This window comes from Trichosurus vulpecula, chromosome 4 (genome assembly GCF_011100635.1).
Source record: "Trichosurus vulpecula isolate mTriVul1 chromosome 4, mTriVul1.pri, whole genome shotgun sequence".
In the NCBI taxonomy this organism is placed as follows: Eukaryota; Metazoa; Chordata; class Mammalia; order Diprotodontia; family Phalangeridae; genus Trichosurus; species Trichosurus vulpecula.
Genome location: NC_050576.1, coordinates 72,133,145 through 72,160,345, shown reverse-complemented (window position 1 = coordinate 72,160,345; position 27,201 = coordinate 72,133,145). Strand labels below are relative to the sequence as shown.

The window sequence follows — 27,201 nt, the reverse complement described above, 5'->3', positions numbered from 1 at the left end:
GTGAAAAAGTCTATGCTCTAATCACTGACGCTGAAGAGACTAAAGTTGCTTGGTTCTATGAAGACCTACAATATCTTTTAGAAATAAAATTTTGAAACAGATGTCACCTTCATCATAGGGGACTTGAAGCTAAAGTAGGAAATTAAAAGGTAATTGGAGTAACATGCAAGTTTGGCCTTGGAGTACAACATGAAACAGGGCAGAGACTAACAGAGTTTTGTAAAGATAACTTGCTGGTCATAGCAAATCCTCTTTTTCAACAACCCAAAAGGTGACTCTACATATGGACATCACCAGATGGTCAATATCAAAATCAGATTGATTATATACTTTGTAGCCAAAGGTAGAAAAGCTCTAGACAGTCAGTTAAAACAAAACCTGGAGCTTACTGTGGCTCAGATCACAAGTTTCTTATTGCAAAGTTCAGACTTAATTGAAGTAGGAAAAAACTATCTGACCATATATGTATGACCTAAATAACATCCTTTATGAATATGAAATGGAAGTGGTGAATAGATTTAAGGGCTTTGATCTGGTAAATAGAGCGCCTGGAGAACTGTGGACAGAGGTTAGCAATATTGTACAGGAGGCAGCAATAAAAACATTCCAAAGAAAAAGAAGAGTAAAAAAGTAAAAAAGCTGACTGATGAGGCTTTACAAATAGATGAGGAAAGAAGGAACTTGAAAAGGAAAAAAGAAAGGGAAAGATATACCCAACTGAATGCCCATGGAGAGATAAGAAGTTTTTCTCAGATGTGCAGTTCAAAGGGATGGAAGAAAACAATAGAATGGGAAAGACAAGAGATCTCTTCAAGAAAATTAGAGATGTTGAACAAATGTTTCATGCAAAAATGGTCACAATAAAAGCCAAAAATGGCTGGGACTTAACTGAATTAGAAGAGATTAAAAAGGTGGCAAGAATATGCACAAGAACTATACAAGAAAGACCTTAACATCACCTATAACCACAATGGTATGGTTGATGATCTAGAGACAGACATCTTAGAGAATGAAGTCAAATGGGCCTTAGAAAACATTGCTAACAGTAAGACTAGTGGAGGTGATGGAATTCTAGCTGAGTTATTTAAAATCCTAAAAGATGTTACTGTTAAAGTGCTACACTTAATATGCTACTTAATTTGGAAACCGTAAGAGTGGCCACTGGATTGGAAAAGATAAGTTTATGTTCCAGTCCTAAAAAAGGGCAATGCCAAAGAATGTTCAAATTACAAAACAATTATGCTAATTTCCCATGCCAGCCAGGTTATACTTAAGATTCTGGAAGCTATGTTTCAGCAATATGTACTGAGAATTATTAGAAGTGCAGTCTGGTTTTTGAAGAGGCAGAGGAACCAGAGACCAAATTACTGGATTTTGGAGAAAGTAAGGGAGTTACAGGAAAAAAAAAAACAAAAAACAAAAAACAAAAACAAAACTAAAAACCATCAACTTCTGTTTCATTGACTGCACTAAAACCTTTGACTATGTGGACCACAACAAAATGTGGCAAGTCCTCAAAGATATGGAAGTACCAGGATCATCTTACTTGTCTCCTGAGGAACATGTATGTGAGCCTGTAATAACAGTGTTGCTTGCAGCTACCGTGGCTGTGTAAGGCCAATAACACCAGCACACAGGAGGACTGCTAGCATAGGTTATTTGATCTACTTTTCTAAGGAAAGCAACTTTAAGGAGTTTACAATGTCACATTAATTAAACAAAGATATATCATTGACTAAGTTCAGGGGAAAAAGTCAGCACCCTGAACTTTAGAGAAAACAAACAGAAATTACAAGCAGAAATTATATAAACAGAGCAAATAACATAAATCAGCAGACAGGGCTTCTAACTGTCTGTCCATAACAATACATACATGTTATCAGAGAGAGAAGCACCAACATCTGGGTTTTCAAAGCCAGGGTTGGGGGGTGCTCCTTAACAGCTACCCCAAGTCTCATCTGGTCAAGTCACAGGAACACTTCCGATGAGTGAGCCCCCAAAGTGAAATACTAACCTCAGAGAATATATATACTTCTTCAGGGTCAGAGGGCTTTACAACCATATGACTCAAACTCATGTGACTTAGGCTTTCTTGTCACTTAAGCAGGCCATCAAAGTCTCTTGATTCAAACAAAGGCAAGACTCAATCAAAGGCATTTGATTGCCTCAGTGCTGAGAAGCACTCCAAAAGAAAAAAAACAGCAAAAAGTCCTACCCTGCTTGCCATCACAGGGCCAAGAAGCAACAGTTAAAACTAAACACAGAACAACTAATCAGTTTAAGATTGGGAAAGGAGTATGACAAGACTCTATAATGTCACCTATTTATTTAACTTATATGCAGAGTACATCATGTGAAATATTGGGCTTGATGAAACAAGAGCCTGAATTAAAGTTGCTGGAAAAAATTTTTTTAACAGTCTCGGAGATGCAGACGATACCACTTTGATAGTAGAAAGTGAAGAATTAAGAAGCCTCTAGGTGAGGGTGAAAGAGAATGTAAAAACTGATTTGAAGCTAACAACCCCCCCTCAAAAAAAACAACAAAAAAAACTAAGATCATGGCAACTGATTCCATCCTGTCTCAATGTCAATGTCCCAATGATCCCAGCAAACAGAGGGAGAAGAAATGGAAGCAGTGTCAGATTTTGTATTATTAGGCACCAAGACCACTTCAGATAGTTTACTGTAGCCATGAAATTAAAAGATGCTTGCTCCTTGGAAGGAAAGCTATGGCAAATTTTGGATGGCATAGTAAAAGGCAGAAACATCACTTTACTGAGAAAGGTCTACATAGTCAAAGTTATGGTTTTTCCAGTAGTGTTGTATAGCTGTGAGAGTTGGTCTACAAGGTAAGCTGAACACCACAAAATTAACATTTTTAATTGTGGTGCTGGAGAATACTTTTGAGAGTTCTTTGGACAACAAGGAAATCAAATCAGTCGATACTTAAAGAAATTAATTCAGTCTGCTCATTGAAAGGACAAATACTGAAGTTGAAGCTTAAATACTGAAGTTGAAACTTAAGTACTTTGTCCCCACAATGAGAAGACAGGACTCATTGGAAAAGACCTTGATGTTGGGAAAGATTGAGGGCAAAAAGAGAAGGGAGTGGCAGAGGATGAGATGGATAGATAGTGTCATGGAAGCAATGAACAGGATCTTGGACAGACTTAGATAATGGATGATAGAAGAGCCTGGAATGCTGTGGTCTATAGGGTCACAAAGAGTTGGATGTGAGTAAACACATGAACAACAAAAGGCAGCAAGTGTAGTTTACTCTTTTCCAGAAGTGGGGGTTAGGAAAAGAAAGATGAGACATTAAGTTGAAAGAAACATTCTTTGGGGAGTGTGTCTGTGTCTGTGCTCTTGAGAGTGTGTGATGCACAGAGGAAACATGAATTTTTTTTTAGACAGACTGGAAAGGAGCTAGTAAAGAGTAAGAGATTGAAGATGTGAAAAAGAAAGAGGGAATAATTGACGGAGAAGAGTCTCAGAGGACATTGAGACAGGATGGGATCAAGAGCACAGTTGGAAGGATTAATCCAGGCAAGGAAGAGGATCATTTCTTCAGAGAGAAGAAAGAAGGAAATGGATGCCTGCAGGGTTGGGGGAAGACATTTTGAAGTGAAAGGAAAGAAGCTGAGAGAGTTTACATTAAGAAAGTAGGAAGTCAGACTGTCTGTTGAGAGTGATTATCTATTGAGTGAGCATTGGTCTGGGGGTGTAGGGTTGATATTGGTGTCCCCAAATTTGAAAAGATTTGGAGCAACCTTTCTGGGACTAGATAAATAGTTAACAAGAGATTAATATAAAGATCCGTAATGACTTGAATATGTCAGAAAGTCTCCTAATGGCCTTAGTGACTGATAAGATATGCGCACTGCAGACATTTAATAAATATTTGTTGAACAAATGAATAGAAGAAATGCTGATTAATTGAGAAACAAAGACAGCTGATTAACTGGGAAAATGAGTTGGGTTGCCTATACAAAGCTCTTACATGACTGAAAATTAGTTTCCGCAAATGAAATATTGATGGTTTGTGGTGTGAATGTAAAGCATAAAAATTCAGAAATGAGCAATAAGAGACCATTTCCACAGCATCAACCAAACAAGTATCTATTAGGTACCTATTAGATATGGGACAGTCAGTCAATAAATACTTAATAAGTGCCTACTATGAGCCAGGCACTGTGCTAAGTGCTTGGGTTACAAAGGAAAGCAAAAACTGTCTTTGCTCTCATAGAGTTCCCAAATGGGAGAGACAATATGCAAACTATGTACAAACAAGCTATATGCAGGATAATAGGAAATAATCAACAGAAGGAAGGCACTAGAAGGAAGAAGGATTGGGAGATGCCTTGTGTAAAAGGCAAAATTTTAGTAGGGACTTGAAGAAAGCCAGGGAAACCAGCAGACAGTGATGAGGAGGGGGAGAATTCCTTGTATGGGGGACAGCCAGTGGACATGCCCACAGTCAGGGGACAGTTTTTTCTTCAAGGAACAGCATAAAGGACAGTGCCACCAGATCAGAGGCAGATATGTGGTGGAGGAAGAAAGAGTATAAGGTGTAAGAAGACGAGAAAGTTGAGGGGGGGGTGCAGATTATGAAGAGCTTTGAACACCAAATAAAAGATTTTACATTTAACCCTGCATTAATAGGGAGCCACCGGATTCCATTGAGGAGCAGAGTAACAAAGTCAAATCTGTGCTTTAGGAGGATCATTTTGACTGATCCTCAGGCTGAATGGAGGATAGACTAGAGTAGGGAGAGATTTGTGGCAGGCAGACTCCCTAGCCGGCTATTGCAATAATTCAAATATGAGGTGATAAGGGCCTGAAGCAGAGTGGTGACAATGTATCATGAGAGAAGGGGGTGTATGTAAGAGAAGGGGGTAAAATCAATAGACCTTGGCACTTAGATATGGGTGGTGAGAGTGAGTGAGAAGTCAAGGATGATACAAGGTTTGGAGCCTGGGTGACTGAGAAAATGGTTGTATCCTTGACAGTAATAGGGAAGCTAGGAAGAAGGGAGGGCTTTGGGGAAAAGATGAGTTAAATTTTTTTTGACATGTTGAATTTGCGATGTCTATTAGGCAGTTGAAGATGTGAGACTAGAGATCAGAAGAGAAGTTGGGCCTGGATAAGCAAATTTTAGAATCCTCAGCATTGAATTGATAATTAAATCCATGGGAGCTGATAAAATTGCCAAGTGAAAGAGGAAGAAAAGAAGAGAGCCAAGGACAGAGCTTTGGGGGATACTCATGGTTCATGACCTACATGAAGATTCAACAAAGGGGCCTGAGAAGGTGTGGTCAGACAGGTAGGAGGAGAACCAGGAGAGAGTACTGTCATGAAAACCTAAAGTGAAGAGAGTATTAAAGGGAAGAGGGTGATCAAAAGCATCAGAGGATGCAGCCCTCTCAATAGACTCGGTGAGACTACAGGCCATCGACTTTTGTTAGAAAGGGATGCCACCTCTCATTGAGCTAGCCATATGCCTTAGCCCTTTGCTGAAAGATATGTGGTCCCCTTGTTGAGAGGATAGGATGAACTGTAACTGGTTACCAGCGAGAGGGGTTGCCCTGGAGATGACTCAAGACTAAAATTTGGAGGAGACAATTTTTTTCAGACCAACCATCCTTCCTGTTGTCTAGAAGAGTAAACTATAAAATTTTCCTTATGTTTCCAGACCAAGAATTCCACAGAGTGTATGTTTGGGGGGATTGGAGTTTCTCCTCTCCCCCAAATGTCCCTATCCTCCAACCAAAAGGAGAAAATATTGTGTTATAGGAGAAACACATGATGATGTCAAGCAGACTATGCTTGCCCAGGTGAGAACCTGAGGTAGTTCTTAAGCTCTCAATTAAAAGGCAACTAGGTAGTTCAGTGATTAGAGAACTGGACTAAGAATCAGGAAGACTTCATCTTCCTGAATTCAAATTCAGCCTCACTTACTAGCTGTATGACCCTAGGCAAGCCGCTTCACCCTATTTGCCTCAGTTTCCCCATCTATAAAATGAGTTAGAGAAGGAAACAGCAAACTACTCCAGTATCTTTCCTAAGAAAACTCCAAATGGGGTCATGAAGAGTTGGATGTGATTGAAACAACTAAACAACAACAAAAGTCACTTTAGAGAAAGCAGTTTTGATTGAGATTCAAAGCCGGGCTGTAGAGAGTTAAGGAAGGAAGAGGCATTAATTATAGATGGCTTTCTTAAGGAGTTTAGCCACAAAAGGGAGGAGAAATATAGAATGATAGCTAGCAGTGATAGGTGAATCAAGTGAGGGTTTTTTGAGGATGGGGGTGACATTGGCATATTTCTAGACAGTAGGGAAGCATCTAGTAGACTGGGAAAGATTGAAGATAAATGAGAAAGTGGGGATGACAGAAGAGGAAATCTACTGGAGAAAATGGCATTGGATCATTTGTGTACATTGAGAGAGGGGTTACCCTTGGCCTTGGCAATGAGAAGGGACATCTCTTCCTGTGAGACAGGGGTAAAGGATGAGATAAGAGATAGGTGTGAATGATGTGAAATGAGGAGGAGGGAAGAAGAGGAAGCTCTTAACAAATATCCTCAGTTTCATCAGTGAAATATGAGGCAAGGTTCCCAGCTGGGAGGGGAAGGGAGAGAGAGCCCCATGGGAGGTTTGGCGAGGGATGAAAAAGTTTGAAAGAGCTACTTTGGTGAGTGAGATAGTTAATTAGGAAGGTATAAAAAGATTGCCTTGTGGCAGTGAGGGTTCAGTTGAGGTTACAGAACGTAACTTTGTAGTGAACACAGTCTGTGTGGTTACATGATTTTCTCCAGCTTCATTCAGCAGTATGTGGGTAAATGCAAAGGTAACAGATGGTGGGAGTGACCCAAGGCTTGGGCTTGATAGGACAGAATAGGTAATATGATAAAGGAACAAAACACTCAAGAGAAAAGAGGAGTGTAGAGTTGAACTGGTTCCCGAAGGAGCCAAGATGGTGAAAGGAGGAGGTGATAGCCTGGGGGTGATAGCCTAGGAAACAATGGACTGATGAGGAATAGGAGGTCCTGGTATGGATGCTTAACAGAATTTTAAGTTATAAGGAAAAATGAGAAGAAGGATGATCATAAAGTGTGATCAGATGAGAGAATCTCAGCATTCCGATAAGAGAATTTTAGAGTTCATGAACATGGAAGTGGAACATTTGTGGGTGATAGAAAGGTCAAGGCTTTGACCATTTTTTTCTTTGTGGCTGACAAGGGGTGGAGGAGTAATTTATGTTAAATGAGTAAGTTGAAGAACTGTGAAATTATGGTTTTGGAAGGAGGATCAATATATATGTTGAAATCCCCTAGTGTGAGGGCAGGAGTTGAGGAGGAAAGACTGTGAGACGGGCACTAAAGTCATTGAGAAAATAAGGGAAATGTCCTGAAGGTTGGTAGAAAACAGCTACCAGAATTTTGATTGAGTGATAGATATGGATTGAGTTAACCTCAAAGAAAGAGAGGTTATTGAGTGATGGTGGGAGAGGGAGAACCTAGAAGTACAAGTGGAGAGTAAAGATCCGCAACCTCGACCAGTCAGTCAGGGGAATGTGAAAAAGTGTAACTAGTGCTGGAAAGGGAAGCTAGGAAGGCTGCATCTTCCCAAGGAGCTAGGTTTCAGTGATAGCTATGGAATGGGAAATGAAAAGATTTAAGATGAAAGCAAGTTTATTACCTATGGAGCAAGCATTCCAGAGAGCACAGTGAAAAGAGTGTATAGCTTTAGAGAGGGACACTGGAGGAAGAATAGATTGAAGTCAGTGGGAATAAGGGATGAGGCAGTGGTGGATGGAGAAAAGGATTTGAATGATAAGGAGGAGAGGTTCACAATCACTAGAATGGGGAGAGTATAATGAGGGCAGAGTTTGTTAATTGGTAAGAAATGAAATAAGTTTTCATCATCTATAGGGGTTTGGCACCAGAGTAGAGTTTTCAGGTCTTTAAGCACTTTGGGAGAGGGAACAAGTGCTAGGAGCTCAAGGAATGGTGTGACTCCTCTTCCCCCAAGGTAGGAGAGTTGATGAAATAGACTTTCTCCTCTTCTCTGAATGGAGGAGTCTGGTAAAAGATGGAATGATGTCTCTCCCTTTCTAGAGAAGCTGGACACCAGTCAGGAGATCTGACTTGATGGAATGGCATTTTTTCCCCTTACCTCAAAGGAAGACTAGTATATGATAAAATGGAATTTCTTCTCTTCCCCAGGAAGATTGTGAGAAAGTAAGGGAACAAGGTGTTACATTGGTTAGAGTGCTGGTCTTTGAGTCAGGACTACCTGAGTTTAAATTCAGCCTCAGACCTTTACTGTCTGTAACCTTGGACTAGTCACTTAACATTTTTCAGCTTGACTAAGTAAATTTGTAATTTGGGATAATGATTCCTTCCTTCCTGGCTTGTCATAAGGGTAATATGTGCACAAACACAGTGTAAGTAAAGTGAATTTTAGTGTAGGTAAGGTAGATTTTAGTGTGTGTGAGGTGGATTTTTGTTATTATTTCTTAGAGTTCAGTTTCCCAGGCTCCATGGCCGTAACAACCTCAGTTTCCCAGGATCTGTGGCTATGACAATCTCTGTTTCCCAGATATTAGATATGAGTTCCCAGGCTCATGGTTCAAAACATCTCCATGACGCTTGCGCAGCATTATATAAGGATAAATAATATCAACATGTATGCTGAAACTGTAAACATCCACTGTGACTGCTCAGTGAGATATAAGGATGAGGTGATGTAAACTTGTGAGGCTATTGCTGGCAATGTGGCTTCTTTGTCTGATGCCCTATAAAACAGGTGGTCAGCGGTCAGTGAGTTGGGGAACCTTTATGGTTGAAAGCACAAGCTGGGATGCTGTGCGTCTTGATTGGCCCCCATCCAGGATTGGGAGGGGGGAATCTGTGTTTGCCTCAACTGGCCCCCATTGAGGCTTGAATGCACAAGTTGTGCCCATTTTGACTGGCCCCATCGAGACATAGGGGTAGTTGCCCCCCTTCTCACTGGCCCGTCCAAAAAGGGTAATTAGGGAATACTGTAGGAGTTTGTGGTGCTTCGGTTGTCAGGTTATTGTGTTAGAGAAAACTAGACTAGGATAAAGCTTATTATTAACCCCTTTGAAGCTGTCTTTCTTGTCTGACCAGATCAAGAGCAAACCTGTTAGAGGCTGGAGTCCAAGCCTCCAGTGCCTGCTGTGTGTTATCTGTCTAACACACACACACACACACACACACACACACACACACACACACACACACTTACACTTCTGTCTCTCTCTCACACACATACACACATACGTATACATACACACTTCTCTGTCTCACACCTCTCTCTCTCTTTTCTTTCTCTCTCTCTCTGACTCACACAGACACACACAGACACAGACACACACAGAGTGATTGGGAAACCTCAAAGCACTATATAAATGTTAGCCATTTATTTTTTTGGACAGAGATCTAGGTTCAAGCCCCACCTCAGATATATACTAGCTTTGTGTCTTTGAGCAAGTCATTTAACCTCTTGCTGCTCTAGGCATCTTTCCTTATGGCTTTGAATTGTAGAACGGTAGAGAAGTTGCTCACCTGCTTTGGTGGAGGGAGTTTCTTCATCACTATGGCAGTGAAATCATAGGTCCTAGTCCTATCACTATAGTCCAGAAGCTTCTGGTGATACTGATACAAAAGTGATTCCATGCCCTCAGGGAGTTTACATTCTATTAGAGTAATTGAGCATGTATAACCCAGGCTGATAGTGAATTGGTGAGGGGATGACCCTTTTTATTGACCTCATCCTTCTGAGTGCCAAAGATGCACTGGGCTACAAAAAGCCAGATAAAAAAGTCCCCATATAAGAAAACTACCATGTTTTACTTTCAAATAAGTGAAATCAAGCCAGTAGAAGGATAGTACTGGGGTCCGCAAGCTAGAGATAATGCAGAAGTGCATGGGAAACTGGTATATGCCCTTCCCAGGCCCCCTCCATCACTTCCCCCAACCAGTGGTCCTGAACTTCTGAAATTCCATGCATAGGCAGTGGCTTCAAAGACTCTAGGTATTAAACTTCAAAAAAGTACATTTGGGGGAATTAATAAATCTAATGAATATGGTGCATAGGGAGGAAGTATTAAAATCCATAAATGGATGGTAGCTTGAGAGTCTGAAGAGACACTGTAATTAAAGCATAGTGGATTACAATTCCTCTGGAAAAGAAGGCTGGAAGATTACTTGTTCTTTGTAAAGTAGCTTTACAAAGGGCAGCTTAAAACACCTCTGGGTAAAGAAAAAATCTGACTGGGAAAGGAAAGTGATGGGAGGGAATCAAAAGAGAGCATGAAGCTTGAGCTATAATAACAAGGAACAGGATGAATGAATGTGAGCAGATGAGAATGAGAGGATTTTCCAAAAAGACTCAGAAAGAAATGAAAAGGGAAGTACACTGAGTGATGAAGACAAGCATACTATTAAAGATGATTGAAGGCTCTGGGGGTATTGGTCTAATTCCCCATAACTTCTCTCCTCAGACTTACTTTTAATATGAGAAATGAAGAAAATAAGCTTGGAGAATTAAAAGTAATGAAGCCCTCTCAAAGGAAGCTTTTGATAAAAAAAAAGATGGGGTTGATGGGGATGGGATCTGAACCCCCAAAAGGAAAAGACCATGTCTTTGGGATCTGGACCCCAAAAAAGGAAAAGCCCCTGGCCTTTCCCACTTGGCCCAGGTCCCTGGCATTCACCTGGGGCAAACAAGCCCTTCCCAGTTAATTAATCACCCTTTCATTGTCTGCAGCTGCTCCCACCCTAGACCACCACTCCCTTAATTCCATCTGGGTCCCTTTTCTGTACTCACAGTCTTCTCCATATAGGATCCATCTTGCCTCCATTAAGGTGCTCAGATTCCTTAAGAGTCTGGCCAATATGGTCGAATTTTAGAATCATGCACACCCTGGCCCTTGTTCTCATAAATCTTGTCTTTCCTTGAAGGGAGGGTTGGGTTGAATTCATTCAGGCAGACCCTCGTGTTGCTATTTTGGGGTCCCAGTACCTCTAAACCTCAACAGGGGCTAGGATAGGGAAAAATAGCAAATCTGAACTGACATTAATAAGTGGGTTCAGCTGATTGAGATCCCAAAACATTCCAGGATTGAGTTGCACCTAAAAAAATTTTGGAGGAGTGATGCAGGATTTGGGGGAAGGAGGAGATGTAGCCAAGTCATAGAAATAAACCTGATGTAGTGCCTGCCTTGGAAAACTGTAAGAAAAGAAATATCCTAATGACTATCCGCAGAATCAGATGTCAATATTCAGTGAAATAATAGAATTGGTTTTGGCATGGAAAATCTATAAAGCATATGAAAGATAAATATACCATCCCTAATAAAAGCCTGGGTGCTTAGTGTATTAAAAGCAAATTACACAGAGTACATTCGATAACTTCTGCAGCAAATTAAGGAGGAATGCCCAAGAAACAGTGAGTGGGATGGGCTAAATGATCGAATATGACTTCTTTGGCTAATACAGTTAAGGTAGAAAATGAGCTTCAGTCTTCCCCCTTCAGGGGATTTCCCTGGGCATAAAGGCTGAAGCTTATTTTCTAGGAAATTGGGTACTTGGCTGAGGCCTTATGCAGAGAGGGAATAGGCACCTACAACTGTGGATTTATTTCAGGATACTATCTGACCCAGCTGCCCAGGGAGCTCAATATTTCCCATACTTATAGATCTATTCAAATGCTACTTATAGCATGAAGCTTTTGCATATAGTTCTTGACGCTAATGATTTTGCCCCTTTCTGATCTCCCTTTGCCTTGTATCTCTAATGTACTTATCAGATATCACTTTGTGTTGTAGTTATTTGTCTGTGTATCGTATTCCCACTCTATAGTGTAAATTCGATAATAGGGACCTCATCTTATTTAATTTTTATATTTCTCTCCACAGGCAACATATTTTCACTTAAAATGAGGTTTCTGTGGGCGATGCGTTGATCTGAACAAATGTCTTTTCCTTCCTTCCCACCTTTCCTCCTTCCTTCTCTCCTTTCCTTCTTCCCTTCTTTCTCTCCTTCCCTCCTTCCTCCCTCCTTTCTTTTCCTTCCTCCCTGCCTTCCTGTCTTCCTTCCTTCCTTGTTACTGTGTTATATCTCCTTGAGTACTGGGAAAGAACATTAAATTGAGAATTCGGTGGCTCTGATTGTGGTTTTAATTCTGCCGCTAATTGCTACCGGACATGTGACCATGGATAAATAATTTCATCTTCTCTGAATGATGATGATAAAGATGCTGAAGACAGTGAGAATGATAATAATTATAATAGCTAGTATTTAAATAATACTTTAATAATGTACTTGACAAATATTATCTTGTTTGATCCTCACAACAACACTGAGAGGTGGGTGCTATCATTATTCTCATTTTACAGGTGAGGAAACTGAGGCTGAGAGGCTAAATGACTTACCTAGGGCCACACAGCAACTGAGTATCTGAGGCAGGATTCAAACTCAGGTCTTGCTGACTTCAAATTCTGAGTTTTCTCTGCTATGCCATACACTTAATGGTGCCTTATAACCTTTCAAATTCTAATATCCTAAGTCTCTGGAGGAGCAGTGTGGCATAGTGGATAGAGCCCTGTACTTGGAGGATGTAATATCTTGCTTCAAATACTCTTTATCTATGTGACCCCAGGAAAGTCACTTAACTCCCCATGCATCAGTTTCCCCATCTGTAAAATTAGGGAGCTGGGACTTGATGGCTTGTAAGGTCTCTTTAGACTCTAAATCAAAGATCCACATTCCTGTGCTCTTCATGATGTGCTCTTTGCCCCTCCAGACATCCTTCAGAGAACATTGGGTTGGCTTCACTGCAAGTTCTAAAGGCTCTTTCCAGCAACTTCTGGGAGTAATAAATTGCACATGCCAGTTCATGACATTTTGCAGCCGCGTTCCTAAGACCTGAACCTCGTGCTGTCTTAGTACAGGCAGGTTCACCCAACTGGCTGTTCCTCTTACCTTTCTCTAATCCCCCCTCTTCTACATTCATGCAGTTCCCAGCTGCTAGGGATCCAGAGCCCATTCTCCTCCTATCCCCTTCTCACTCCCGTATCCCAGTCCCTAGCCCAAGGAGGCAAAATGGTAAGTCTGTTATACTAGGTAGCATTTACGTAGTGCTTCCAAAGCACTTGATGAACGTTGATTAATTTTTTCCTCATGACCACACTGGGAGGAGTTGCTATTATTATCCCTGTTTCATAAATGAGGAAAGTGAGGCAAACAGAGCTTAAAGTGACTTGCCCAGGGGCTCACAGCTAGTAAATTTCTGAGGTTAGATTTGAATTTGGGTCTTTCTGACTCCCAGTCCGGGATTCTATCCGCTGTACCACTTATTGTCATTATCATAATAACTATTATAATCATCAGAGTACATGAATAATAGGCTGGCATAGTGGGAAAAGTGCTGAAAATCTAGGTTTAGTTCTGACCTCTAACATACTGGCTGTGTGACCCTGGGTTAGTCACTTAACCACTCTGTGATCTTGGCAGCTCTCTTAGACTACAAGTTCTAAAACAGTTGTTGGTCTGCATTATTAGAGGGGAATTCTCCACTGGGTGTTCCCTACAGCAGTGCAATCATGAATCCAGACCAAAAAACACAGAGCAACCCAATAATGCATGTGGCATTACTCATGGCAGATAGACTATTATAAGTATTACAATGCTCAGTTTCTCCATTTGTAAAATAAGGTGGTTGAAGTCTTTCAGATCTAAACCTATTAGCCTACTGTGGTCACTGGCCTAATTTTTCTTAAGGTTGATTTTTTTTCCCTCTCTCTTGGACCAGACTTGTGATTTAATTAGTATGGGGAATTCCTCAAGGGGAGGAAATACCCTCTGTGCATATGCCTGCTCTTCCACCTAAAGTCCTAGAGGATTGCCTAGGGCATAAAGAGAGTATGAGATTACCAGAGATGCTGAAGTCAATAAGGCATTATGTATCCAGGACTTGGTCTTCCTGAATCAGAGGCCTGCTCCTTCCTCACTGATGTTGCCCCTCAAGAATTGAAATAAATCAAATCTCCTTCAACATGGTCTTCAGCCTGTTGTAACTGAGTTTAATCCTCACCACCTTCCAATAGAGGAAGGATTAGGCAATGCCCACCAAGGTCAGACAAATGGTTTCTCACATTATGGTAACCTATTCCAAGCATCCATTTCTGGGAGTACAGTAGTGATGGGGTATGGGCTTTGGACCCCTCTCCCTTTGAACTTTCCCATGAATTCCAGGAATGTAGCCCTTGAACTCAGATCCCTAGCATTCGCCTGAGGCAATAATCCTTTTAACCGCCCTTTCATTGTGCCCCTCCTTTTCTGTACCTTGCCCCACCTTAGATCCCTACTCCTTGGTTCCATCTAGACCCACTTGTTGACCACTGTATATAAGTATCCATCTTGCCCTCACTATATCTCTGAGATTCAATCTAGCCCACTTGTCAATACAAGCCTCACAAATGCTTAGATTCTTAAAATCTGGCCAATAGGGTGGATTCTTAAAATCTCACCCACCCCAACTGGTGTTTTAGTAAGCCTTGTCTCTGACTGGAAGAAGACTTGGGTCGAATTTGTTTGAAGCAGGACCTCCTTCATTTGCCCTTGAATTTTGGGGTTCCTGACACCCCTAGACCTCAACAGTAGGAGATATGAGTAGGGGATACTACCAGAGGAATATATTTTCCTGTTTCTTTGTTTCCATTTCTCTCTAGGTAGCTGAGAGTGATTTCCCATGAATTATCTTAAGACTTTGAAAACAGTTGCTGTAGAGAGACAATGACCAATTTTTTTTTTTTTTTTGGAAATACTAATAGAGACAGCTCAGTGGTACAGTGAATAAAGAGCTGGGTCTGGAGTCAGAAAGACCTGAGTTCAAATCCAGCCTCAGACTATTAGTAGCTATGTAACTCTGGACAAGTTTTATTTAATTTCTGCCTCAGTTTCCTCACTTGTAAAGGGAGAACAATAGCATGCACCTTCAAGCACACACCTACACATAATATTTATAAAGGACTTTGTAAACCTTAAAGCCCTGTATAAATACTGGTTATTACTCCGAATTCATATTCTCATAATTACAGAGGGTAATTTTGGATGGTGTATCTGCATGTGTATTATGCCTCTTTGGGGTTATTTTAGCCCTATGTAACGTTTCATACCAACCTTATTAAATTGAATTGACCAGAAACAAAAAATAGGAAACAGAGTTGAAAAGGTTAATGAGAGATTCATAAAGAAACCAATGAACTGTTTGCAAACACTGCTTCTCTCTGAAGTTATTTGGAAATTCCAAACCTTTATGTGTCCCTAGGGGAAAAGGCAGATATTACATATGCAGATACTTTATTTATTACTTTCCCCCCAAACAGTAAGTAATAAATGGATGAAGCTGCGAGGTTAGAGAATCACATTACATTTTGGCCGGGACCAAGCAAAACTTTAATTTCTAACCAGCTGAGATAAAAGACATTTTCCATTACTCTGAGACAGAGACAGGGTGTTGGAGAATCTTCACACGAGGGATTTGGTCTGGGTATTAGCAGCTTCTGGAGAAGAAGGCACAGGAGGCAAGATGCTTTGGAGGGGAGGACCTTTGATCAGGACCCTGGCCCGGCCCTTCTCTCACCCGTATCCTGAAAACCAGCGAATTTCGAGGCTTCTTGGTCACTATGCAGATCCTCCAGAGCTTCTAGGGGCAGAGCATAACCCCCTTTTCTGCCATTTCTGGGAAAAGGTCAAAAAACAAACAAACAAACAAACAAAACACTGAGCCTGTAGTTATCCTCTGGGGTCGTTTGGTCCTGTAGGATTAAGATTTGACTGACTAGCTATACCACTGATTCCTGGAAGGGCCAGTACAAGCAAGATGGAGATGAAAATGGAGCAATTATAAAAGCAATTTAATCCCTGGAGATAGTCAATTTGGGTGAAAAATCTTCCTTTCCCTTGTAGCAGCAGGTTGTTGAGTCTCCCCCTACCCAGCACATACCATTAATTATGTATGTGAGTAATTACATGGATTCTCTATCTAACTTTACCTCTATAGACCCAGCCTTAGGCAGGGCATGAGAAAGCTCAGGGTCTCAGTTTCCTTGTCTGTACAGTGAGGCTGGGTGGTACAATGAATAGAGTTCTGGGCCTGCAGCTAGGAAGACCTGAGTTCAAATCCAGCCTCAGACACTTACTAGCTATGTGACCCTGAGCAAATCACCTAACCCTGTTTACCTCAATTTCCTTCTCTGTAAAATAAACTGGAGAAGGAAATGGCAAATCACTTTGCCAAGAAAACCCTAAATGGGGTCATAAACAGTTAGACACAGCTGAAAATAACTGAACAACTGAAGTAAGGACATTAAGAGTTTCCTCATACCTTGTGAGGATTCTTTTGAACGTGAAGCAGTCTACAAGGAAGCCTGAAAGGCTCCTTAAAGGTTGGAACTTTGTGGTTACAAGTGCCTCCTTATTTTTCTCACCACTGATTTACAGCCTGTGGGACCCAGTCAGTCGCTGTCACTCATCTTCCTCTTGGCCCCTTCCTATAGAGAGGTGCCTGTCAGTGCATCTAAGTATCAACAAAGTGAAAAACACCAGGGCCTCTTTTCCTGGTTCCATTGGTGCAGGCTGACCCCTGCAAGCCCAACCTCACAGACATCAGCATTTTATAGGAAGTCCAAAGCAGAATCCTGTCTTGTCAAAATTCAGTCACCCGCATTTAGGGAACACCCAATGTGTCATGGCAAGAACACTGAGGTTAAAGTCTAAAGACCAGGGTTTGAGTTTTGGATCTTCCATTTAATTGCTAGGTAACTTTGAACTTTCCAGTTCTGAGTCTTGGCATGGGACTGTGAGATGGATGTGTCCACACTAGGAACAAGTATTACCATTGGGCCTTTTCCTTCTGACCCAAGCTTTGTGTACACCTATGTTTCTGGGTCTCAGTTTTCTCACCTGTCAATAAAGAAGTTGGAATAGCTGACCTCTAAGGGTTGGTTTTAGAGCTGGTAATTCTATGTATGCTGGAGAAAAGGGAAAAGGGTATGATATTTACATATTCAGAGCAGTAACCAGGATAGTGCTATGAGTGCTTTGTCGGAAGGCACCAAAATTTAAAAGGTGCACTTATACTCTATTAGTAATTAGTTAGTTAAAATAAGAAGTGGGCAGATGGCAGGCTCCACCCCTTCCCAGCCAGGGGTGGCCTCTTGATATCCCAGGTCTCAGTACTCTCCATTGCTGTCCAATAAAGCCTTGTGTCCTAAGGTCTCTGTCTTCCCCTAGCAAGTGAATCTGTCTTAAAATTTTGAGGGTGACTACTGTGCTGAATATACCAGATGCATTTTGTGAAGCTTGCCCTAGGCACTAAATTTGCTAGTTATAGCCCTGAAAATAACTAGTCCTAGACTCTGGTTGTTCTCTCCAGAGATTTTAATTTGGTTCCTTGCATCAGATCTCTTTTAGGATTCTTGTACAATCCCCATGGGCAAGCGATTTTTCTTTCTTCTCTTTCTTAAACTGAGTACCCTTTGCTGGACCCGTTAATAGCTGTGGTATTTCACCTCAGGGCTGTTGGCCACCCAGCATCAAGCGAAGTGATCCTTCTGTTCAGCTTATTAATATTCGTTCCATACATTTGCCTTTTGGTGTGGTTTCGCCCAGCCTTCTCCGAATGTCCCCTGCAAGTGCTTTTATAACCAAGATGCTCTGTTGATGAAAGGTATACTGCACTCACCATATAAATTAATATGATGATGCTAAGTCCTTTCCATTTGTCTTGGAATTTGCAATGATTTACTTTTTATGGGTAAAGTTTTATTCAACTTTTATCAGTGAAACATAAAACCATTAAAAGAATAATGAATCCAATAAAGGCAGAGCACAGAATAAAGAATAAAAGCATAGTGCTGGAGGCTACCAGCTTGTATGAAGATATATCTAAATCCCAAGGGAGGGAAGCCTAGGTGGCATTTCCCGAAGTCTGGCAATGTAAATATGCCTTGATTTTTATCATCATTTTTAACCTCATCCTCATTATTATTATTGGTGTGGTCTTCATGCTACTGCCCTTTAGTATTTATTGTTTATGGAATTAGTTCCTAACCTTGGGGAAGCATCCTAATTAGGGTCTGTAGAAGTTAGCAAAGGGGTGTTATGGCATAGTGGAAACAAATCTAGGATAAATCTGATGTTATCTGCAGTGTTCCATACTCACAGCCCACTAAGTCTGAAAAGATGGGAGGGAAGCAGCTTCTCCTACTTCTTCTTTTGGGCCAATTTTGGGCATTATAATTTCCCAATATTCACTTTACACTGTTTTATTATTGTTCTATACTTTGTACCAGTACTTAGAAGTCTTCCATTACGTCTCTTTATCACATTTGTAGTTTAGCCTGGTAAATATTCCATTATTTACTGTTTCCCAGTTGATGGGCATCTAATTTTTTTCCAGTTCTTTGCTGCTAAAAGCAAAACAAAACAAAACAAAAAAGCATGGCTATAGATATGTTGGTGTATAAAGAGGTTTTCTTTCCATCACTGACCTCATTGAGGAGGGGAAGGAGGGAATAAGCATTAGTATAGTGCCTACTATGTGCCAGGCACCGTGCTAAGTGCTTTAAAATTGTTATCTCATTTTTTTCTTGCAACAATTCTGTGATGTAGGTGCTATTATTTTTGTCTCCATGTTACATGTGAGGAAACTGAGGCATAGTGAGGCCAAGAGACTTGCCCTAAGTTACACAGCCAGTAAATTCCTAAGGCTAGATTTGAACTCTGGTCTTTCTATCTCTGGGTTCATCATTCCATTCACTGAGGCCTTAGCTGCCTCATCGGCTTTTATGATTATCAGTGGGATCTTTGAGTCAAAGGATATGGAAATTTAAATCACTTTATTCAAACAACCCTGAATTGCTTTCCAGAATCATTGTACTAACTCATGTATCAGTGGGCTCAGCTCTTTCAAACCATTCCAGAATAGACCACTTTCTGCCATCTTTGCTAATTTGCTAGGTGTGAAGTAAAATCTCTGAGTTGTTTTGGCTTTTACTTTCTTATTATTACTGATTTGGAATACTTTTCATATGGTTGTTAATAATTTACAGTTTTTTTTGAGAACTGTTTCATCATATCATTTGACCAATTATCTGTTACGGAGTTAACCACTTCCATTTTGCTGGTGAGGAAACTGAAGTTAAGTGACTTGGTCCAAGGTCACACAGGTATTTTGGTTTCTTCCAGCTCCAGTTCTACATTCCTGAGATTTTCATAGAAGATAAACAGGTGCCTCAAAACCTTTGCCAAACATAGAGGAAGGACAGGAGACAGAGAAGGCTTTTTTTTAAAAAAAAAAACATTTTTAATAAGGAGACATTGGACAGGGTGATAGACTGGCTTCAGCACCAGTACCTGGCTCATCTACAGTGACTGCAAAAGCTATAACGATGCTTAACCTTGGCAATGCCTCCTCCAAACAACAATAATACCCAAAGATAAGCTGCTCACTGTCTCAACAGAGGTGGCTGCCACCACCAACATCTTTATTTTCTTCTGGGGTTCATGTGGTTATGAACAATCCATCATGGTGAGGGTATCTTGTGTGAGGAACACCAAGAAGGCCAGTTTGGCTAGACGCTAGATAGAATGAAGGTGAGTGATGCATAAATATACAAAGAGGGACTGGGGTCAAGATGGGAAGGACTTAACGTGGGTTTGCTGGAGGCCTCGCCTCCCAAAACCTTTGCTGTGAGCTTTGTGTATAAACTGGGATTTTTTTTGAAAAGTACCGCTAGAGGAAAGGGGTGGAGAAATTTGTCTTAAGGATGTTCAAAAAAGAAATTAGGGCTAATCAGAAGGAAATCACTCATATTAGGTAATTTGTTGTTTGGTCACTTCAATTGTGTCTAACTCTTTGTGACCCCATTTGGGGTTTTTCTTGGCAAAGATACTGGAATGTTTTGCCATTTCTTCTTTTTTTTGGATTGTTTATTTATTTGTTTAATATTTTTAGTTTTCAGCATTGATTTTCACAAGAGTTTGAATTACAAATTTTCTCTGCATTTCTGCCCTCTCCCCCACTCCAAGATGGCATGTATTCTGGTTACCCCGTTCCCGAGTCAGCCCTCCCTTCTGTCACCCCACTCCCCCCCATCCCCTTTTCCCTTACTTTCTTGTAGGACAAGATAGATTTCTATGCTCCATTGCCTGTATATCTTATTTCTTAGTTGCATGCAAAAACTTTTTTTAACATCCGTTTTTTAAAACTTTGAGTTCCAAATTCTCATCCCTCTTCCCTCCCGCCCCCCACCCTCCCTAAGAAGGCAAGCAATTCAACATAGACCACATGTGTATCATTATGTAAAACCCTTAAACAATACTCATGTTGTGAAAGGCTAACTATATTTTGCTTCTTCCTATCCTATCCCCCTTTATTCAGTTTTCTCCCTTGACCCTGTCCCTTTTCAAAAGTGTTTTCTTTTGATTACCTCCTCCCTCTATCTTCCCTCCCTTCTATCATCCCCCCTTTTTTATCTCCTTCCTCCTTCTTTCATGTGGGGTAAGATACCCAATTAAGGGGGTATGTTATTTCCTCCTCAGGTTGAATCCAATGAGAGCAAGATTCATTCATTCCCCCTCACCTGCCCAGTCTTCCCTTCCTAAAGAACTGCTTTTTCTTGCCACTTTTATGCGAGATAATTTACCCCATTCTATCTCTCCATTTCTCCCTCTCTCAATATATTGCTCTCTCATCCCTTAATTTCATTTTATTTTCTTCGATATCATCCCTTCATATTCAACTCACCTTGTGCCCTCTGTTTCTCTATATATGCATATTCCCTTCAGCTACCCTAATACTGAGGTCTCATGAATCATACACATCATCTTTCCATGTAGGAATGTAAACAAAACAGTTCAACTTTAGTTAGTCCCTTATGATTTCTCTTTCTTGTTTACCTTTTATGACCCTCTTGATTCCTGTGTTTGAAAGTCAAATTTTCTATTCAGCTCTGGTCTTTTCACTGAGAGAGCTTGAAAGTCCTCTATTTTATTGAAAATCCATATTTTGCCTTGGAGCATGATACTCAGTTTTGCTGCATAGGTGATTCTTGGTTTTATTCCTAGCTCCATTGACCTCCAGAATATCATATTACAAGCCCTTTGATCCCTTAATGTAGAAGCTGCTAGATCTCGTGTGATCCTCATTATGTTTCCCACAATACTCAAATTGTTTCTTTCTGGCTGCTTGCAGTATTTTCTTCTTGATCTGGGAGCTCTGGAATTTGGTGACAATATTCCTAGGAGTTTTCTTTTTGGGATCTTTTTCAGAGGCAATCTATGGATTCTTTCAATTTCTATTTTACCCTCTGGCAGTTGTCCTAGATAATTTCTTGAAAGACGATATCTAGGATCTTTTTTTAATCATGGCTTTCAGGTAGTCCAATAATTTTTAAATTATCTCTCCTGGATCTATTTTCCAGGTCAGTAGTTTTTCCAATGAGATATTTCACATTGTCTTCCATTTTTTCATTCCTTTGTTTCTGTTGTATAATATCTTGATTTCTCATAAAGTCACTAGCTTCCACTTGCTGCAATCTAATTTTTAAGATAGTATTTTCTTCAGTGGTCTTTTGGACCTCCTTTTCCATTTGGGTAATTCTGCCTTTCAAGGCATTCTTATCCTCATTCCCTTTTTGGAGCTCTTTTGCCATTCTAGTTATTCTATTTTTTAAGATGTTATTTTCCTCAGTATTTTTTTGGGTCTCCTTTAGCAAGTCATTGACTTGTTTTTCATGGTTTTCTCGCATCACTCTCATTTCTCTTCCCAAGTTTTCCTCTACTTCTCTAACTTGCTTTTCCAAATCCTTTTTGAGCTCTTCCATGGCCTGGGACCAGTTCATGTTTTTTGGAGGCTTTTTATATAGGCTCTTTGATTTTGTTCCCAGCCAACTTGCTTGACCCTTGAGTTTTTCATCAGGATGTGACTGCTTGTAGAGTATAGAGTACTTTGTCCCAAGCTTGAGGGGCTGCACTGTTGTTTTTAGAGCTATTTCTCACAGCAAGCTCTGCCACACTAGTGCTACTCCTCCCCCAAGAACCGCCAACCCAAACTGGACTCAGATCTAAGCTGGCTCTGCACTCCGTCTCAGATCCACCACTTAATTCCTCCCACCAGGTGAGCCTGGGGCCAGAAGCAACTGCAGCTGTTGTTCTGTCGTTGCAAGTTCTCTGCTGACCCTGGGGTGGTGGCCAAACCATGAACTGCTTTCACCCTGTCCCCAGCAGCTTTTCCCATTAACCTTCTCTGTTGTCTTTGGTGTTTGTGGGTTGAGAAGTCTGGTAACTGCCACAGCTCACTGATTCAGGCCACTAGGGTCTGTTCTGCCCGGCTGCCAGTCTGTTTGGTCCCGATGCAGCCCACACTGGGCTCTGCTCCACCCTGCTCCCCAGTCTGTTGGATAGACCTTACCTAGAGACCAACCAGGCTGTCCTGGGCTGGAGCCATGCTTTCCTCTGCTATTTCGTAGGTTCTGCAGTTCTAGAATTTGTTCAGAGTCATTTTTATAGGTGTTTGGAGTGACCTGGGAGGGGGGAGCTCATGCAAGTTCCTGCTTTCTAGCCGCCATCTTGGCTCCATCCCCCTGTTTTGCCATTTCTTTCTCCAGCCCACTTTGCAGATGAGAAAACTGAGGCAAACAGAGTAAGTGACTTGACCAGGGTCATACAACTAGTGCCTGAGGCTGGATTTGAACTCAGTTCCTTCTGAGTCCAGGTCTGACACTCTCTTCACTGTACCACCTAGCTGTGGTAAATGGAAAGACAATGCACTTGATGGTTTGGCTGTCTTTTGACTTAATACCAGTAATAAAATCATCTGTAACCACATATGGAGGAAAATAGCCATATACCTATAAACTATGGATGTCTGGGACACAGCTTCAGTTGTTTTACCTAGTTTTGGCTCTATGAATTTGTAAATATGGGAAGGATCTGTGACTTTATCAGAAGACAACTAGCCCCTAATCTATGACTTACTAGATATTCAGACAACTCTTAGGGAGTTGCCTGAGACACAAAGACTTATCTAGTAAGTGACTTGCCCAAGGTAACTCAGTAAGTAGTATATGCCACAGGCAGACTTGTACCTAGGGCTTTTGGAGTCCCAGCCCCACACTCTGTCCGTTTCAAAGGTTGCAGGTAAAATAGAGGACGAATCCTGGACTCTGGAAGACCTGGATTCAAATTCTACCTCTGACATAGATTCACCATGTGATTGTGGATGAGTCAGTCAGCCTTGAAGTGTCCTGAGATACCTCTTTAATGCCATACATTATGGAATAGTTGCTTATCTGTGTTGATAAGGGGAATTTTCTCACTTGAAGTTTCCTGTACCAATTACATCTTTCTCCAGGCCTCCCTTTCCCTTACTACTCCATTAAGAAATCATTAATTATTTTGAAGTCCTATTTTGTTTGTGTTTTAAGTCTAAGAGGCCCAGAACCTCGTTTTTCTCTGGAGTCCTAGGAGCAAAGGGAGGGAGCCAAAAATTTACAATGATAATGAGTAAACACTTCTTCCTTGAATCAATTTGTTGGTAATATCCTCCTCTACCATTCTCTTCCAATGTTCAATTATGGAATGAGGGCTGGATTCTCAAAGGCTAGGTCAGTGGAAGAAAGGTAACAACAGGTCTTATGAAGTTGAAATTCCTTTGAGTATTGCCCCTCAATATGTCTATCCTCTAGAGCCCAGCCAGCCTAAGTTTGCAGGAGCCACCACCAAACTGCCCACTGGGTTAAGAGTTCATATCACAACAACCACATACAGCCCGCAAAGGCTATACCTAGGTCCCCATTAGAGTGAATAATGAAACCCCTGAAGTGATCAAGTGTATTTAAATTTGCAGTTATCATTATATAAAATATGGTAATTGGTTCCAGCCCAATGGAAATATGCAGGATGAATTTGAGTGGTGCAATCACTTTGAGATATTCATTATTCACCCTAATCCAACCTCAATGAGTGGGTCAGTGATTACCCACTCTGGAAAAATGACCAAGTCTTAAAGAATTGAAGTATCTTTTACTGGTGTCTCTGGAAAAAGCACTCACTAATCTTTCCGGTCATTCTAAAAAAGCTTTTTGTGCTTCAAAGCAATAATATGTGTATAGATCTTCCAGAGGACTCCTTGATCTGATAAGATGCTCCACACACCAAAGCAATTTGAGACCTAAGAGCTTAGAACAGTGATTCTTGGCCACTGGGTCTCTGTAACAAACATCCTGCTGGCCTTTGCTTGTTTGAATGTTTCTTCTAAAACTCTTTCTCCTCAATCAATCCAAAAGCATTTCTTGAGTACTTGCTACAAGCTAGGAACTGTGCTAGATCCTGGGACAAAAGAAACAGTTCCCGACCTTGAGAAACTTACATTCTATTGGGGGGAGATAACCTGTACATTTAACAGTATATGCAAGATATTGACAAAATAAATATAAGGTGATTTTTGGGGTGGGTGGTGAGTGGGAGGAGGTACTAACATGGGGAAGAGGGAACATTCAGAAAAGGCCTCATGTAGAAAGTCATGCTTGAGTGATGCCTTAAAAAAAGAAATAGAAATTATTAAGAGAAAGATGAGTTAAAGAAAGAAGGTATGCCATATGGGTGAGAAGCAGTCTGTGCAAAGATGAAGTGACATATGGGAAAAACAGCAAGAAGGTGAGTTTAGCTGGACTATAGAAAGGGCGAAGGTTAAAAAGATAGCTTGGGACCAAGCCAAGGGGGCTTTAAATGCCAAAGAGGAATCTGTATTTAATCCTAGAGATAATATAGAGATATTATAGTTTATTTAGCAGGGGTGTTACATGGTCAGACCTGAATTTAAAAAAAAATTACATGATCATAATGGAATAGGATTGGCCACTGAGACAAGTCCTTATGAGCATGTGCAAAGAACCAGTGATACAGTCTTCTACGTGGATGAGTCTGGAGTAGTTGCTTCCGGTAGAGTAATGATGATCTTTAATGGGCAGTGCCTTAGAGACTTTGGACCATTTTAGAATTGCTTCTCTTTTTCTAAGCCTGTGGTATGGGAGAGGTTTTGATTGGCAAGGGGAGGGATGCATTTAAAAATTTTAGCCAAACAGAACCTTATTCTCTCTCTTTTCTTGGTCTGGATTCTTCTCTAAGGCATTTGTCTCTGCTAAACAATGGTGAGAAACAGCACTGGTCCTCTGGTCCTCCCTCTGTCTGAGGATGGCATTTGGCCCCAAACCTTGGCTCTTTGTCTTCATGTTTGTTCTTTTATTTTATGTGAGGACAATTAGAGGTGATGCCCTTGTGGGTTTTGAAAGACCAGGAGAGTGAGCCATCTGAGTGTCTGAGAATTCAGTGCATGCCAGATTTTGCCGCCTGACCAGTGCTGAGGAACAAGGAGTGACCTTCAGAACCCACTAGTGGTAGCAGAGAGGACTTCTATCTAGCAACAATGCCACGTTTGGACATGAACTTTGTGGGATCAACGCTACATAGAAAGTGTGTGAAAACTGATCCCACTGTCCCCAAAGAGAAATGTGTGCCTTCAAAGTCTTTGGGGGGGGACATGACTATTCCCTTTGTGAAAGGTAATTGGTGCTAATTGTTTTAATGGAATTGGGGCAGTTGTCAATGGTGGTTAACAGTGAGGGGAGCACACTTAGAATGGGAGCTTGAGCTGATGGCATTAGAGAAAAATACCCTATCCCCTTAGGGTGCCCCCTAGAATCTTGATGGGGAAATGTAGCCAGCCTAGCTGTGACAGAGAGCCCAGAGAATACAATAGCATCATACACTGGCAGCTGGAAGGGATATTAGAGGTTGTTGAGTCCAACCTCCTTATTTTAAAGGTGAAGAAACTAGCATCCTTACTAGAGAAGTAAGTGGCTTTCCCATCATCACATTGCTAGCAAGTATCCAATGTGGAATTTGAACTGAGGGCTTCCTGACTCCAAGTCCAGTGCCCTGCCTCCTCCCTCCATTCTCCTCCAATAGGTCTATAGGCCATTACATACATTTGCTTGCATTTTCATTTTTTGAGAAGTTCACGGTACCCTTTGAGATAATTGTGAGCAGTTTGAGGGCATTGCAGGACAAAGGTTAGAAATCTCAGGCTAGGGGAAGTGAGAAGTGAAGGAAGGCAGAACAATATTTAACATTAACTGAAGAACATTAAAAATGATATTAAGCCTCATGAGATGCAATGTTCTTTTGGCTATGAAGTCACTAATCCCTCCCCTTGGTGCCCTCAGTGAATTGCGAGCTGATCTTCAAAGTGGCACAGGTCTCTGCAGAACAGAGTAGAGAAAATTTTCCAAATTCTCTGACCTCCTCAAAGGCGGGGAAGGTTTGAGTCAAGGACAGAAGCCCTAAATTGCATTGCACATGGCCTGGCCCTGTTCCAAGAGGGTAATTACTTTATGCTGGCTGAGAATTTCTCCTTCAGTTTAAAGAGGATATGGTATTCCTTACTTCCTGTCCACACTTTGCTGTTTGGTGTTGCTGTGCATATGTTAAGCCATCTTCCATCTCAGCTGGCACTGCATCGGAGTAATGAAATTAGGGCATAAATTGGACAGAACTGTGGAACATCTCTGATTAGTGGAGGGGGAGAGAGGACAGATAAAGATACACTTTCTCTCCAGGGCAGAAAAGGTACTTGTGCACTTCTCCCTCCCTCCCTCCTTTGATTTTATTCTTTCCTCATTTAAAGCCAAGAATAAAATAATAAAATCAACTCTCAATAGGGCTTTGAAAATCAGGTTTGAAAATCTATAAAGTCCATTCTGAGAAAAACAGCCAAAGTAAACCAATCAATTTCAGTAATAATGGTGAAAATAATAATAAAAATATTGGTTGACTTACGGAATAGAAGTGACTATGTTGGGGGGGGAGGGGTTGACCATGGGAGCCCCTCACTTAATGAGATTTAAGGATATAAGGAGAAGGTAACCGACAGTAACATACAGGCAGTTACTCCTTTCAAACTCTCTCTACCCTTCTCTGTCTCTCTCCTCCCTTTCATCTTTCTCTCCCCCCCTCTCTTTCATCTCTCCTTCTCTCTTCTCTCTCTCTCTCTCTCTCTCTGTCTCTGTCTCTGTCTCTCTGTCTCTGTCTCCTGTCTCTGTCTC

The 27,201-nt window shown here is 41.1% G+C and overlaps 1 pseudogene; it reads right to left on the bottom strand.

The window, feature by feature from the left end:
- The window catches only part of LOC118846764, a 130,562-nt pseudogene that overhangs the window by 88,210 nt on the left and 15,151 nt on the right, over positions 1 to 27,201 (bottom strand).